General features: G+C 47.4%; 1 protein-coding gene across 2 annotated transcripts in view; it reads left to right on the top strand.

The window, feature by feature from the left end:
- LOC142580017 (uncharacterized) overlaps positions 1-16858 on the top strand; it is a 111933-nt gene that overhangs the window by 17779 nt on the left and 77296 nt on the right. The window contains exon 1 of one of the 2 annotated variants that reach the window (XM_075690739.1): positions 6941-7050. The exons of the other annotated variant lie outside the window; for it this stretch is intronic. The gene's annotated coding sequence lies outside the window, so the exon portion shown is untranslated. Of the gene's footprint in view, positions 1-6940; positions 7051-16858 lie in introns of those variants that run through there. 2 annotated transcript variants of the gene reach the window in all.

Consider the following 16858-nt stretch of genomic DNA (forward strand, 5'->3'; position numbering starts at 1 on the left):
CATCAGTAGACAAATAGTGTTGTCCTTAAGACAGCATTTACTGCCACTCTGTTGACTGTCGCACGATCGTATGAACCCTGCTCTCTTTTAAATAGAGCCTATGTAGCAATGCGCCGATGTCTTGCAAAACTGGCGCCAATTTTTTACTTGCACCATCTTTGTGGCATTAACTTTTCAGACTAGTTCCGCTTAGGAAATTTCTGTTCCCGCTGCTACTCGCTGTCACAGCGCGCCCCCGCGTTCGCATCGCATGCACGAGTAGCTCGCGACAGTGAAGCATCGTACGTGAAAGACCTTCGAACGCTTGTCTTTAGAAAGCCCACAAAAGTTACTCGAATTACACCGCTACAATTGAATTGTCTACGCAGGTGAAGATCATTAACAAAAAAAGGACCAACACAATGCCTTCGCTAAATAAACTAATTAGATTAATATTTTTTGCGTTACAAACGTCGCGGCATCAGCTAATATGGGAAAGTTGAAGGGGATCATTATAAAAGTGCTGTCTGTATGTCTATATTTCAAGATAGCCATGTAGATCGAAACAAGTGGCGCGAGATTACTCCTTCAATTCGTGTTATTGCACATGCGGCAACTTGTGGTACGGCTCGCCGTCAAACCGCTCTCGGACGTTCAAGGGTGGCGTACAATGGTGACGCAGGTAAGGACCTTCATTCTGCAGAGCATTTGCGTGTCCCGAGAGCGCTGTTTGGGTGGGTCACAGGGCGATTCAATTACGGGCTGACAACGCACGCAATTCGTCATGCAGGTTGGAACACCTCTTGGCCCTAATAGATATTTTTTCAAGCAATCGCGCTCATGACCACCGCTACCCGTGAAGAAAAATCCGCGGAGTTCTGTGAGAGCGCGCATGCGTCACCAACTCGAATCCAGCTGCCTTCGCATGCCTCCGCAGGAGAGGTCTACTCGCGCGCTCTACACAGGAATGAACCGCTTTGTGCAGCATGCCAAAGCTGCGGAAATTTCAAACCTCGTGTATTTTAACTTGGGCACAAAAAATTTAGAGGGGACCATCGTCGTCTACAGCATAATGACGGTGTGTTGCAGCTCCGAGCCATTTGTCGCAGCTTGCCACTTTGAAGGACTGTGCCAAGGTACCATAGCAAGATGTAAGTAATGTGACTTCGAAATGCTCATTTTCTGTTGCTGAAATCCTGTATTCGTTAAGAAGGATTACCTACACACTGAATGCACAAATACAGTCAAATACTGCGATGTCACAGTGGCTCCTTCGCATGACGGAAATCAGACCACGATTTTGTGACTACAGAGAGATGCTCGAAAAGATGAAGTTTTACTGAGTGAGGTGACAAGGAGGTTTTTTTTTGTTTTTCTTTGGACAGCAATTTAAATGTGGTTGCTATTATGCCACGCTTGAACAGAACTTATAAATCGGGTAAAGAATTATGACCATGACCAGTACCATACAGCAAGTATTTGTGAAAAACTACAATTGCGTCCCTATAATAAGTATTTCAAAAAGTGGCGTATATCTACATCAAGCGGCAACGAAAGATTAATTTCATTCTAAATTGAGTGGTAGAGGGATGGAATAATTTGGCGAAGGTTCAAATGAAAAAAGAAGCGTATAACACTTTCGAACTTTATTAACGCTGACAGTACATAGCGTGAACAAAATACGGAGACGAAAACCAACCAGCCAGGACAAGTGATGGTTTCGAAGTGAAGAAATTTACTGACAGGGGTGCAAGCGCGAGAAGATTTACATGAAACCAATGTGCAACGAGAAAGAAAACGATTAAAAAGCAACAAAAGCCAAAAAGTAAAATAGTTAAAGCTTAGACAATCACAGACTGTCGCGGCGCACTCTTCCGCCGGCCATGTAGCAACGGACGGTTTGCTCAGGAACAGGCATTGTTCCCTCGCCATCTGTGATCTCTCGCTCATTACACGCGTTTGCTCATGCTTACATTCACGAATCACTCTGGTTCGCTGAAATTGTCGGGTACATCCACACCTGCTGGCATGCAGAGCATAACAGCCTTCCTTTCCATTGAAGACATTATTGGCGTGCTCCCGCAAGCGCTCATTGACGCACCTGCCCTTCTTGCTCACATAGCACGCACCACAGGACGTGGGAATTGTGTAAACGGCACTCTTTACGCAGTACACGAACTGTGCTCTTTGCTTAACGGAGCATTGGCTTCAGCTTTTCTTAAAAGGGAGGTCCCTTTCGCCAACTCAGGCACTGTGGATGACCCATTCATCATTGAAAACTCAGGCCAGGTACTACAATTTTTGAGGCAGCAGGTAGGCACGTGCATCAAAGTTTTCTCAGCCCACATAAAATTCATCTGTTATTTCCTATCGCACAAAAATTTGCTGATGTGCTCTAGGAAAATAGTCATCATTATGGAGCTTTGCAATTCCAAAACACGGCTACTATGAGCTCTCGTGGGTTGACTGACCTCTTATCTTTGTACCTGACGTTCACTAAAAAAGGCGGGGGTTTAATTGGGTCTTCAATAACGCCTGTTCAAAGCGTTTTTTTTTTGCGAAATGTGATAGAGCACTCAATGAATATTTAAGGGACTTGTCCGTCATAAGGACATTCAGATACGTTGATTTTTTTTAATTGTTATTCGTAGTGATCCGCATATTTTCCAGCTGCAAGCCGCGCAGGTACTAGATATAGTTCGGGAATGCTTTAGTGCACTTTTGTTGGCACTCGAGAGGCTAGAAAATGACAGCATTAGGTTTTGAGATATTAGGATTGTGTTCACAGCGGGTCACGCGTGCTCGCGATATGAGCCTCACGTACTGAACTCAGTCTCTTCAATAACACCTGTTCATGTAAAATAGCAGAGACCAATTGTGCCGTTATGTTACTCAAGCGCTTTGAACAATCGCGGCCGCCATGCTCTGCAAGGCCGTTTCTTAGCGTAGTCGAAACCTTTAAAAGGAGCAGGTTACTAAGGAACTTTGCTTGACTCAGTAGCTGAGGCAATGCACCTTAAAAGAAAAAAAACCAGCGAGGCAGTGCTGCTGGCGGAGGAGAACAAAGGTCAGCCGTGAAGCGCTACAACGTCGCCTTCATACCGTACGTACACTGCATTTCCCATTGCTTAAGAAATAGGACAACGCTCGGACGTAGAAGTTGTCTTCAGCGCTCCTAAGAAGCGGTGGCAAGACAGTCCGAATTGTCAATGTGAAAGGCTTCGGTTGGTGGGTTAGGGAGCGGCGTGGCAGACGAAGAGTGCGACGAATCAGTGCTGTGGCCGGCAGCGAGTCAATCCGACATGATCTTGGTCGGAAATGCTACGTGTCACACAAGTGGGCGCCACTTGCATAACTGCTCGACGAGGGTGGTATGAGTGGGCGCACGTGCTCCGGTGCGGGTAACGTGAACAACTCGGTGCGACCCGGCAGACATTGCAACGCTGTGTGACAACAAGAATGGGACTTCTTGAGAGCGCACAGCACTGACTCACTCTTCGATGCTTACGTTATGTGAGCATCGCGGTGCCTAGCAATGGAGTGTTACGCATGTGGTGCGTCGGCAATGCTGCAACAGGCGTCGGCGGTGCCGGAGCAGGAGTCGGCTGCGGTGCGTCGACGATCAGTGTGTTCGACGATGTCGAGGCCTAAGATGTGAATGCGGCAGGGGACGGTGCAAAAAAGGTACTTGGTTATACTTGAAAGGTAGGCTCAAGGCCGTCGAGGTGACGGCCTGCACCTGACAAGTGAGGCAACGCACCTGGCAGCACGAAGGATGGCGAGTGACCGCTCGGCACGCCAGGCAGAGTGGGCATTGTAACCATAGCGTGGTCTGGTCGACCACGCTATGCGCATATTAGTTGGCCAGTCAAAGAAGCTGTCGCTGTTGCATTACAGAAGCCAAGAGGAGGACAAGGACATGTGGTGGCATGCTAGAACGCGTAAGTTAATTGAGGTCAAAAAACGACAGAGGGTCCTGAAATGTTCTTTAGGAGCAGGCACCTGTGTGGACGACCGCGACGACATCACTGGCGGCCGAGGACATGACGCATGTACAGCTAAGGCCGATGGAACTATGTTGCAAAGGGATCCTGTGTTGATGTCAGCCACGGCCAGACACAGGGACAGAGACTCTGCAGGGACAGAGTCTGCAGGGAGCACGGCGCGGGTGCTGACGGAGAGGCGGGCTCACAGGACGGCGTGGACAGAGTTGTGTCGGAATGAAACCTCGAGCAGAAATACAAGTTGCGATCGTGTAAGGAGCCGATTAGTGGGCGAACGGCAGGTGACGATGTTTTGGCGATAGACACGATCGCCTGCGTCACGCAAGGTGGCGTTGGATCTGCAACCTCACCGCTGTCATGTGCCGTCGATAGCGGTGAGAAAGCGATGACGTGGCCAGAATTATTTTCGTGCCGATGCTCTCCACAAGAATGTCGTGCGCTTCCTCGCACTACGGAGACCACTGGTGAAAGCCTCGGGCTGGAGGCTCCGCGGTAGCCTACGTCTCGGTTGACGGCGCAGTATCGCCGTAGGTCGAGGGAGGAAGGTTTACCTGATAACGGAAGCAGCCAGGCGCAAAAAGAGACATCGTCGGCGCTAGTGTTGAAGCTGTTAGCGGAGAGAAACCGCAAAACGGGTACGTCATGGTCGAGCTTTGGGAGCGGGACATAACAGACTCTGTAATGAACAAGCGCAGAACGGCGCAGAGCGTCGTAGGGCTCCAGGCTGCCAGACGAGACGTCGAAGAAGGAATGAATTTCTGTCCGGAGGGTGTCAAGGATAGCGAATTTCAATAGTTGCACCGTGAGGTCCTTCAGCTCGTGGATCGCGTCGAGGTGGACAAACCATCGTCGGCGCGAAAACGCTGCAACTGATGGTTAGAGCCTTGGAAGGTCCATGGCAGTGGGCCGCTCGGCGATACGCAGGGTCTCCCGGTTCACCATTGTAGGAAGACTATATGGCGGCCAACGAACCGTACCGTCGTAGCTACATTTATTTCAGTCGAAGGGCGAAGAGAGTCATCGGAGCTGTGGAGACTAGCGCTGCCAAGCCACGCGATATGTGCGGCGCGATGGGATGTGCGTCACAAGCACAGAACGCGCTTTCAATGTGAACCGGCCTGCTCGCTTCAGCTTATACTGCGCTCTACCAAATAAATTTAGAGACGATGACAGGCCTCGTAGGCCACCGTTGCGTCGTCATCCTATAAGACGACACGACCGCGGCGTCCAGTTCGAACAGTGACTGAGACTTGAGCCTTCGGTGCAAAATACAACTAAAGCGACTCATACATAATGCTCTGTTCAATTCTTACCTACGTTTCTGTCATTTAAGATGAGGTATTAGTACGCAAAACACACCTCATAAATTGGTTTCTCAGTAGAGAAACGCCTAGTGGGTATGTAGTTACTCGTTTGGACTACAATGCTCACACAGCTTGTTTATTCCTTAGCTATAACGTTCCCAACGTGGCAATATTGAACGACTGCAAGCCATTACCTACATTCAAGGCAGAACTTCATAAACGGTGTTATAACCTCAAAATGCGTGAAAATTTGTTGGAAAACAAAATACGCATTATCTTCAGACGACAGACTGAATATTATATCCCAAGGACACGTACTAACTACAGCTAGCCGCACTTGAATATTTTTTTGCCAAACATGCTCAATGAATACAAATTAGCTTAAAATTTACTTCGTGTATTGGCAAAGCAGGGCTTATTTGTTATATGCAATGCTATTGGTTTCAATGTATATACATATTTTTAGAGTGCTCGGAAAATGCTTCTATCTTATGTTAATTCTTACACATCTTTGTATTATACTTGTTCGTGCAAGCTGCATTCTTCGCTATGGTCAAGTGGTGCTCAAGCGCATATAGGTTTTCTAAACAAATAATAATAATCAGGGAAGTGGGTCTGGTCAAGCTGCTTGATATGTAACCATCACCTTGACTTCCTCTCAAGTTGAACAGAAAGCCACTGTCAGTTTAGCATACGCTAAGAGGAACAAGGCGAACGCCTGCGCCCTTACGAGACATTCATGAGATTATATTTTCATCCTGATGCGTTGTTACTTCCTATTCCTTCTCCCACCCCCCCAAAGGCTGTGTGTTCTAGTGCCCCAACTCTGCCTTAATTAACTTCGCCCTTATTAAGACCTAAGGTCGTGGGTTTGACTCCCACAAAAGGTCGTGAATTCGAGTGTCCTAATTAACCTTTGCCTAATTAGCTGTGCCTTAATTAACACCAAAGGTAGCGGGTTTGACTGTCGACGTTCAAGATGTCAATTGAAACCCAACCTGCAAATATCCAGAACCAGAAAGGTATCGCCGGTTCACTCGTATCTCCATGTTGCCTTACTCGGCTTCGCCCTAATTAGCACAAGAGGTCATGGGTTCGACTCCCAGCAAAAGTCAAGGAATGGATCCCCAATTTTAGCGCTGTAATGCCTGACGCCGAAGTTTTCCTGACACCAGATGGTAAAATTTTCTCCCATGAGCTGCCTACGGCTTTCACCTACATGTGCTCTTGTGAGAAATAAAATCAATATCCCTGAAGTGGCTACGATCGTGAATAGGGCAGTGAGAAGCTAGCTCGCAGTGATCGATTTTTGGTTTTGTTGTTTGATACCCACCTACAAGTGCCCAGCTAAGCTGCAATGTATCCGGGCGATGATTCTTCCCGCGTCAAGTTGCGCCTCTGCCACAGCCACTGACTCCTTTTGAAACCGAAAAGCTTATGACGGGGTGCGGGGGGGGGGGGGGGAGGGTGAATGCGTCATTTTACTGACCACACTGAGTAGTTTCTGCCTTCTTTTACACTCACTATCAACAAGCGTTATCTGCGTTTCCGGACATCTTTCGCAAATTTTTACGGCCTGTTGCATGCACCATGAAGCTGATTGTCTTGTAAACATCGAGTATATCTTCTTGCCAACAATACACGTGCCTGTGCTCCAGTGGGTGGTTGAGCTGCCGAGATAGTAGCACCGTCCCACGTCATACTTCCTGGGCGTTTTCTTCGCCGTCAGTATTCTATTGTCAGCTTATGTTCCTGCGGGAAAGGTGAGCTGAGCTCTCGCGTTCATGCCTTCTTTTTCCTGGCTCGCTTTCGTGTCGCTATGGCGTGGAGGATATTATGAAACAGCGTAGACTTGCCTTAGTATATTGTTATATATAATTTTCTTGTTCATAAATGAGGAGCACAATATGTTCATAAATATCCGATGATCCCTCATTTTAATACATGGTTATTTGTAAAATAGCGACAGCAAAAGTTTCAGCAACAGTCGGTCCGTTGAGGAGATGGTGGCGCCTCTGCGACCTATATACTGTGAGGATGAAAAAATTTTTCTTTTTCGAGGGAACACCGTGATATTGTGCAATAATATTTTAGCGTGTTCCAATTTTACCATGGCCTCTGGAGCAGAGCCTCTTGTATTTATGAACCTGAGGAGGCGAGATGCTAACGCTTTTGTACAGCCATTTCAATGCCTCTGAGGAAAAGGCAACTGCACGCGAACCTGAGGATACAGCAGCCGCGCATCGCCGACCTCATCGACCGCGAAACTGAGAGGTTTCCGAAAGGAGATGCGCCCAACTATGACTACGTATGCTTGATTTTTAAGGAGTGGTAGTATGACCTACAGACATGGCTTAAATCGCAGCTGTTACTAAAAGGGGCGGTTGCCTTTCGCAACGGCCTCTTGCCAAATTTAGGTTGAATCCGGGCATGGCTGGGGAAAGATATGTCAAATCATCTCATGACACAGAGATTATTCGACGTTCTAACGAAGTACTGGGTGTTCATTACGCAACAAAGTATGGCCCTGGTAAAACTTAAACCGGACCAATTCAGATATGTGGTGCAATCAGCAGTTTGTTCGTGCCACGTATACGATCGGCATGATATGCTGCTCGGCGCCCCTATCATAAAGCGTGTTCGCGTGGTATTTTATTAAGTGGTTCTACAATAGCATTGCTTCGTGCGTGAATGTTTCAGATCAGTTCCAGTATGTAACTTGCAGATTCTGCGCTGAACAAGATGGCACATATTGTGTGGACGCAACAATATTGAGAAAAATGCATCGCGCAATATCTCTTTGGATGCCCGTTCGTGGGTTGAGCGTCGGCGTAAAGATCGTCCGAAAAAGCGTGCGCGTCAGCCAGCGTCGACGGATGTCGGTGACGCCAGATTCGTCACTTTACGTTGGCGAGAAAAGCGACCCGGCTATTGCGAGCATTGCGGAAGTAAAAATATAGAAGAGAGCATCACGTCACGCAGTCAGCCTTGGCATGCGAACGCTCCGTGAAGCCACAGTGGTGGCCCAACACGTGACCTCTTGCGTCAAGATGACGGAGCAAGAATCGATATTTGCTGAGACGTTTGGTTCTCAGTGGCTATGCAAATAGCTTTTATTCAGTGCACGCTTGTTCAGTTGCCTAGCCGTGACTCTGCCTACAAAGCGGGAACACTAAAACCAACCGCGCACTTTGACGTGCGATAACGTGTTCGGCCATCAGGTTGGTTTAAGTAGCCTTGCGGTATGCTGCCTTCTATCTGTTTTCATTCTGCATGGCTGTGGGCGAGTTCCAAGATTGGAAAAGCTGGCGCTGTCGTCAACGTTATGCGGTGTGAAGGATCACATGGACACAGCGGCCTCCACTTCGGCTGCTGCGAAAACGCCGAAGCGAGCTCAGCACGAAAGTTTAAAGGCCCACCTGTGCTGTGGTTGTGCTTACGTGGGGTATTCCCAATTCGGCGGCGTTTTTGACGACACTGGAAAGCCCTATAATATGTAGTGGCTGCCTTTCAAGGCGTCCAACATTTTAGGCTACTGCACGGTGCCACACTGCCAGACGTACGCGACGGAGCCCGGTGTCAGCCTTCACACGTACCCGCAGGACAAGGAGCTGCTCGCAGCTTGGATGACTAAATTTAGAAATGGTAAGCAGCCATCGGCCACTACTTCGATGTCAAGCAAGCACTTACACGAGGAAGATTTCAGCTACGGCGTCGCGGCTGCGATGCTCGCAGTGAGCAGCAAGTGCGCACTGAGACGCTTGCCCGCGCGCGCTGCCCGGGTAATGACACGAAGCCTTTGTCTATGAACTTGCTTATGCTAGACACTGGCAAGTTCACTGGAATGGAGAGGGAAAGCTAAAAATGCAGATTAGAAATAAGGCACGGCATATGCTCATGCTTGTGTAGCACTAAGCAATCAAATGTACTGGATTAAGAAAAAGAATCAGCGGGAAGACTACTGAGAAGACCGATAGGCACGCAGCGCGACGGAATTTGTGAAGTAAAGATATTTCAAAGTCCGAGACATTAGAAGAAAAAAATGTTGAATCGTCGCGACGACACATTGCACGGCGCCATCGTAGGCGTCGAAGTCCTTAGTCAAAACGAGAATATTTTTTCAACAGCTGCTATTGTGTCTACGCAACAATTGTTGCTTGTGTACTGTCCAATGCTGGTATGCTGGGGCCTAAAACTCACGGCACGGCGAAAGCGAAACATTGTGCGCGGACATGGCATGCAGATGCGCAGTCTGTCACCACAAGTCACCGTGATCTCGGTATTGAGAGTTGAATCTAGTATGCTCCATTCGGCTCTCAGCGACTGCCGACCTTTCACGCAAGAAGCCGGTTCTGGTGACTCCATCACGGTGACTGCGCGCATTGGGCGTTCATTATATGTATTTGATAAAGAGACAGTGTTTGTAAAACATTATGTGCTTTCTGTTTGCCCAAGATTATTATTGTGACAGTAAAAGAAATTCCTTCGTTTCGAGAGTATTTACAGAAATGCCCAGGAAGGCTCCCGCGTGGCATTATTATTGAGCGCCGACAGCCAAACCTATGAGGAGCGCGCCGTGGTATTCCTCATACTACTCAAGCGAGGCGCTTCCGACAAATGGCGACTCCGTAAGTCCACGCGCCCAATAGTCCACCGAGTACCTCTGCTTTGTACGTCATGCCGAAAGGGCTACTGAGGAAAGCGTGGAGATCAACCTTGGAAGCGATCAATGTAAGGTTAGCGAACGGTATCCCATCAACCGGCTAGAAGAAGGAACAAGCGCTTCTCAAGCATATCAACTGTACCCTATTTACACATGAATGAAACCAAAAACACCTCGGGAAATCGGAGACATCGATGAATGGGTAAAAAGCCCATCGACGACACTAACAAAACCACTGTAAAATTGCCAGCAGAGGAGGATGGGCTGGTAGCGACAACAGGTAGCGACAGCAGGTAGCGCGGAATGGCTCAAGAATAAATTCATTCTGGATCTCAAACGTCAACTTGCACAACTAGACTAAAATTTTCAAAGATACTCTGCGGAGCTCAGATCAGCCCAATGAATGCAATTATGCGAGCGGCTTAATGGACAGCTGGGATAAAAAAACATGGTCACTAAATAAACACCTACTAGACTCGTGAAGTATCAAAGGGGTGTTACGAAGGAGAATTCAAAAGCTAGTAGGCGCACTTCCGGAATCGGAGGAAGACATCATCCGTTCCCTCTGCTCCATGTGCCTGAACACAGATAAAAACGACAATACGTACGTTCCGTACATAGGACATACAAAAGAAATCGTGGACGAAGACATCACCGAGGCGGAGGTCCGAACTGCGCTGGCCGACTTGAATACCACCTCCGTAGATGAAAAGGATGGAGTAACCAATAACAGGCTAAGAAACTTAGATGACAAATTCATCCAAAGTGTCCAGCCAGATTTGGCACTCCGGCGTTATACCCAAAGAATGTAAGGAGGCGAAGGTGGTTGTTATTCCCAAACCGGGCAAGCCTCTAAACACAGCAAATCTTAGACCAGTCACTGACTTCATGTTTAGGCAAAGCCCTTGCACATGTCTTCCTCATTAGACTGGAGGAATACGTGGCAACAAACCAGCTATTCCCGCCTTCGATGTTCCGTATCCTGCCAGGGATGTCCACGCAAGACGTGTTGTTGCAAATAGTTGCAAACACAACTAGAAGTATACCGGACCTGGACATTAAAAAACATTCGATAACGTGGCCCACAAAGCTGTCCTTCAAAATCTGTCTAACATGAATATGAGCGAGCGCACATATGACTATGTGTCGGCCTTTCCCCAGGTCCGTACGGCCACCTTGGAATTCGGCGACATTAACAGCACTGAAATTCAGGTAGGTGCGCACGGCACGCCTCAAGGAATGGTCCGCTCCCCATTTCTCTTCAATTGCACTACGAGAGGACTCCCAGGCAAACTCGACCACATACCGCATATTACACATGCAATATATGCCGGTGGCGTGACTATCTGTACTAGGTCGGGCTCCAGAGTCGAGATCATAAAATCACTCCGAAGAGCTGCATACGTTGTGCAAGCTCATCCCAAATGCAGCAGATTATTATGCTCATCGGCAACTTCAGAGCTCTTTATGGACAATAAGATACCTCAAGCAGTCAAAAACACTTCCACAGTTACAGTCGATTCTATCGTCCCAGTGGTCTCCATCATATGGGTGCACAGGCTGCTGCTACAGGACAACCTATTGAATCAAGAAACGATTAAACCACTACAGACCACAAGTACTCAGGTGACGGGGCTACTAAGAAAAGTGACTGAAACAAAGTTCGGCCCCAAGAAGAAGCATGCCAACAGGCTGGCTCAAGCCTTCCTGATTTGTAAAATAGCATATACATGCCCATTCTTCTACCTTATAAAGACCGATGAAAGCCAAATTAACGGCATGATAAGATCAGTCTACAGAGTTACTCTCGGGATCCCGAGCTGGACCAGGAATAACCACTTATTGCAGCTCAGGGTCCATAACACCGTAGAAGAGATTATCGAAGCGCAGAGAGCATCGCAGGTATGGCGCTTCTCCTACACTCAGCAAGGACAACAAGTCCTTGAAAACATGAACCTACAGCCGGTGTCAGGCCTAGCTGAGAGAATCCGAATTCCCAGTCACGTCAGGGGTAAAATAAATATTCCCCCTACCTAAAAATATGGGAAGCCATAACATCGCAAGACGAGAAGCACGCGCACCTTCACTACTGAAAGGACTGCAGGACAAACCTGCAGCTTACGTTTACGCTACTCCCAAGGCAGACCAGATATACGCTATAGCTGCGGTTGACGTCCTCGGCCGAACGCAACCGTCAATGAAGATTCCAGCAAACTCAATCACGGAAGCTCAAGAAACAGCAATTGCTCTAGGAACGACCATCGAGGGAACTCAATGTCCGCCATAAAAAGTTATAAGCCTGGATCTATCAGCCCAAGTTCCCAAAGCATACTAAAAGCACTCAAACAAGACATCAAGCGCATCTGAGTGCCTTGCCACACGGGAAATCCGGGAAATGAAGCGGCCCACCTAGCTGCCCGAGCAACAACCAACCGGTTGGTTGGCCAGACTTACGAGCCGCACTCCCAAAGGATAGCCCTGAGCTACGATTATTGGCTGAACATCTACAGAGAGCAACGTCGACTCAATCCGCAACCGCACGACTCTCTTACAAGTGCGCAGGCCACAGCCTTAGGCGGGCGTCAAGCCATAGTGTTTTAAGCCCCAGCTGCCTTGCTGTCATCACTAAAGATGGCAATATATCAATGTGCATATATTGGTGACCTGGCAAAGGCGAGCTAGGACCACAGTGTATAGGAATATCCCAGCAATCCGCCCCCTAGAGAGCTCACGAAGCACGCTCCCTCACCAGAGGTGTGGGAATTGACACTCCGATCAATGGACCTGGTCACTCAAACCTGCCTGGCAGAGTGGTCAGCTAGTGTTGCGGCTCCGTGGTTCCCGACCTAGTCCCCCTGTCCAGCCTGGACTTCATTCTTCGCTCGCTTCTATATAATAATGTTTATTGCTGCTCCTCCCTAGTCCACCGCGTGCGCCGCGGCGCTTAGACGCATGGACATTTTATACGTAACTAAGAGTTTCAATATTGTAACAAAGTGCGAGCTGATTGCAATGTGCAGGGGAACGGGCCGCCACCATCGGAGAGATGCGGCTGTGGTACATTCTGGGTGACGAGGCCGGCGCGGAATCGCAGAATAAAGATCCAACTTGAGAAAAGGGAAACTGTAGCTTCCACAGTGGTACAAAAATAAAAAAACGGTAGTGCATGGAACTTACCGGGGCACCCGACAGATGGCACTGCTCAAACATGAAGCGGAAATGCATTTCTTTATTGCAAACTCTAATATGGCGCTTTACACCGGTCGCGCTTACGCTGGTACACGGTGTGTTCGCCCTGTTGGATTTGCGGTACGCCTCGGCTGCTACGTAGCTGGTGTGTTCTAATTGCCAGGAGACCAAAGAACCTCTATTGACGCCCATACAAACAAGCCACAAGTTAGTGAATAGGACGTACGGCTTTATTGGCAGAAGACATGCAGTGCGCCTTCTCGTGTACGAGCATATGGATGGAAAAAAAGAATTTTTTTTATTGAGGTGAGCTGAAACCATTAAAGTGAGCTCGCAATCTGCTTACCTTCGTCTGGTCTGGTAACGAGCGACAACCAGCAGCGCAAGCACACTGGACAGTGCCCACGTGTTTGCACCGAGAGTCACCGTTGAAGATTACCAACTTGCACGACGAAGCAAACGTGTGACGGTGGTGTCTGCTGCCGCACTCAGCACAATAATATGAACTACTCGGCATTTTAGAAGCATCTCCTTTCCAACCTGCACGTTTCTTTTTGTCTTTCGGGGCCACTAGAGTGTCCTTCACACATGGTGCCCCATTTTATTTCAATATCATTTCGGGAGCGTCACCTTCGGCAGCCTTTGCTGGCGGGCCTTTCGACCTGTGCAGGCCTTTCCACCTGTGGCTATCAGCTTTACGCATCTAACTGTGTAAGCACGTATACTGGTTTCCGTTAACGCCAAATCTCGGCCGAGGAAGTTCGTAAGCGTGGTTTGCCCACGGCCGTAGCATGAAAGAATGAACGGGAAGCACCAGTTAGGGTTCGTATATATCGGGAGTCTGTGCCGCTGTGAGTACTGCAGCAGCAGGTGCTTACTTAGAGAGACTACTTTCAAGACCACCTACCCAGGCTCCCACATCCGAGAAACCTAACACGGCAACCACGACCAAGTGCGGCAACAGCGAAAGCACATTCTTCCGTCAATCACTTCAGTGCAGCCTGTGCAAAAAAAAAAACAGAGTGAGGAAGAAGAGCAAGCCTCGATGAGAGTAGGAATTAAATATGGGAATGAGAAAGATTGCATTGCAGACGGTGCAAAGGTTAGTGGAAGACACATGACGATGAAGCATAAGCTATTTCGGGAGAAGTCCACACGGCAATATGCACTAAAATATACGGCTAAAGGTATGTTATGCTACCAGACAGTGACTGGTATTAAGTATTAGCAAAGAAGCGGTTGACATTTATGTTGGATGAGGAAGAATGAACTCTAACAACAATGGGGAATGTCATTCATAGCAAAAAATATTATACTTGGCACAAATGGAATTTTATGAGTCGACAAAGTTGATTGAAGAAGCGCAAACTGAGAAAACTCTTTTGGTCAGCGTTGTCCGCGCTTGTTCAGAGGTTGCAGGTTTATCTGGACAAGAATTTTCTTTGTTTAGGTACATGCATGTCCCAGACGATGTCTGTGTTGTTAGAATGATGGCTGAAACTCTTTTCAGTCTTGCCACAGTCCTCCTTGTGCTTGATATTGCAGACAAATACTTCGGGAACCGCTTTATTTTTTGTTGTGGAAAAGCCTTGTGCATTCGGCTCAAATTCTTTCTTGTTGGTACAGATTGGGGCTTGAGTGATGAGGACCAAGATGCGCTTGGCCCGGACTCTGTTGGGGCAGAACAGTAACGCATGGGATGCAGCGCAAATTAGCCATGTCGATGTAGTTAGTGTATTCTCTTGTGTTTGAACCAATTATGTTGAACGATAAATGCGAACTAATATTCATATTATTTGCTACAAGCGAATGCCTAGCATGCCAATACAGCATATATTAGGTATATTTCTTTCTGAACACCGTGTTGTTTACCTTGTAGCAGTAGCAAAAGCCCACATAATGACCTTGTTGTAGCAAGCAGTATCTTCTCTTTAGTGTGTGAAATGTGTTGCTTTAGAATGGTGGCGTCCTCTTTACTGCATGCCTGGAACTGAAACATTGGCTGCATCAGAAATTGAATAAGCACACTTTTTCCATATGAAACACAAAAACCTATGACATATATATCGTAATGGTTTGTGATGGCACAAGACATGCAAATGTACACTGTTTGTAATATGGTGCTTAAGGAGAACATTAGTTAACTACTGCTACTGGCCATAGAATTGATGTCTGCCTAACTAGTATTATTGCGATCAAATATGAGAACATTTTTGTGCTCATATATGCGCTAGAAGAGATCACATTGCTCGTTACACAAACAAATGGATGAAAAACATGAACCAATTAGAACTGATGTGTACTTTTTCGGCACGAACGTGATGCACCGCTTCACTACTGCAAAAATAAATGCCTTAAGGTAAACCAATCTTAACAGCAAGAACGTTTAGAACCAACACGTACGAAATATGGGGGAATTACCATACGTGCAACTGTTCAATATATTAAGTTTAGTTCATTCGCTAAAATTTACGAAATGGTTATTAGGTTTTGTGGACGAAAGAAGTTGCCGGAAGACTTGGAAAAAAAAAACGTTTTGTTAAGGCTACTCAATCACCCATGGCCGCGGCTTTGACGACATGAACAATGTGAAGCGCGTTCCGATATCACTCTGTCTTTCTTGATTGTGTGTATAACCACGGCCTCGCAATAAATGTTTGTTTCGGAAACAGCGACGGAGGGTCGTGACAGCCTATGTTTAATGCAGAATTTAGCTTATTAACTTGTCTCCGAACTCTCGCGTTGTCTCTGCCTGTAAGTTAACGAGATTAATATTACGTAACGATTCCAGCAGCGATGTTAAAAGAGTCACTGGTATTGCCGTCCTCATTCGCAGCAGAATCCGGCTCCCGTTTGGATGCAGACGTGTTACGCATACTTCATCACCAAATCCTAGATTTCGGGTTACATCATCAAACACGTCACGCCAAACCAAGTTAAATAACCCGAGATAACGGAGCGCAATAAACTGATAACAGCACAAGGTATAGCAACCAGCTAATGCGTACGAACCAGCGAATGTGTGCCCGCCGAGCACGCGAACATGAATGCGAAAATTTAAACTGAAGCAGGGTGTGAGACCGCGCTAGTTGGTATTCCATGCAGAAGTGGCTAGCGACAGGGTGGACACGGGGCACAAAAAGGCGGCAAGGACAAGCGGAAACCTCCAACTGGTTTAATGCAAATGTCATGCACTCTTTGAAAGAAAACAAATAATAGCAACCAACGGGAAGGGAAATGCTCGACACATCATTGAAGCAGCGGCTATTGCAGAAGGCAACTGCCTTAGGAAACCGTTCCTAGCATCGAGTGCTAAAGAATTCGCATTCCTGGGGTTTGTGTGTGGGAGGCCACCTTAAGCCTTGGCCCGGCCATGGTGCGCTCTTGTTTATTTGTGGTGGTCACGTTGTCTTGCACGATTGTGACTGATTATGATCAGGTGTGCGAGAGTACATACACGTGCCTTTTTGTAATAAACCCCAGTTGGACGTTTAGGCTTGTCCTTGTCGCCTTTTTGTGTCCCATGTCCATCTTGCGCTAGTCACGTCAGCATGAAAATTTAAATCCTGGCACGAGGTCACGTGGGTGGTCGATGATGCTCAACGTTATTTTGCGTTTATAATGGAAAAAAGTAGAGTAAATATTCAAGAGTACTTTGTGTAATTTGGAATAATAATTTAATTCTCTTTGTCATGTAATAAGAACTCTTCGATTAGTGT

Source organism: Dermacentor variabilis, chromosome 4 (genome assembly GCF_050947875.1).
Source record: "Dermacentor variabilis isolate Ectoservices chromosome 4, ASM5094787v1, whole genome shotgun sequence".
Taxonomy (NCBI): domain Eukaryota; kingdom Metazoa; phylum Arthropoda; class Arachnida; order Ixodida; family Ixodidae; genus Dermacentor; species Dermacentor variabilis.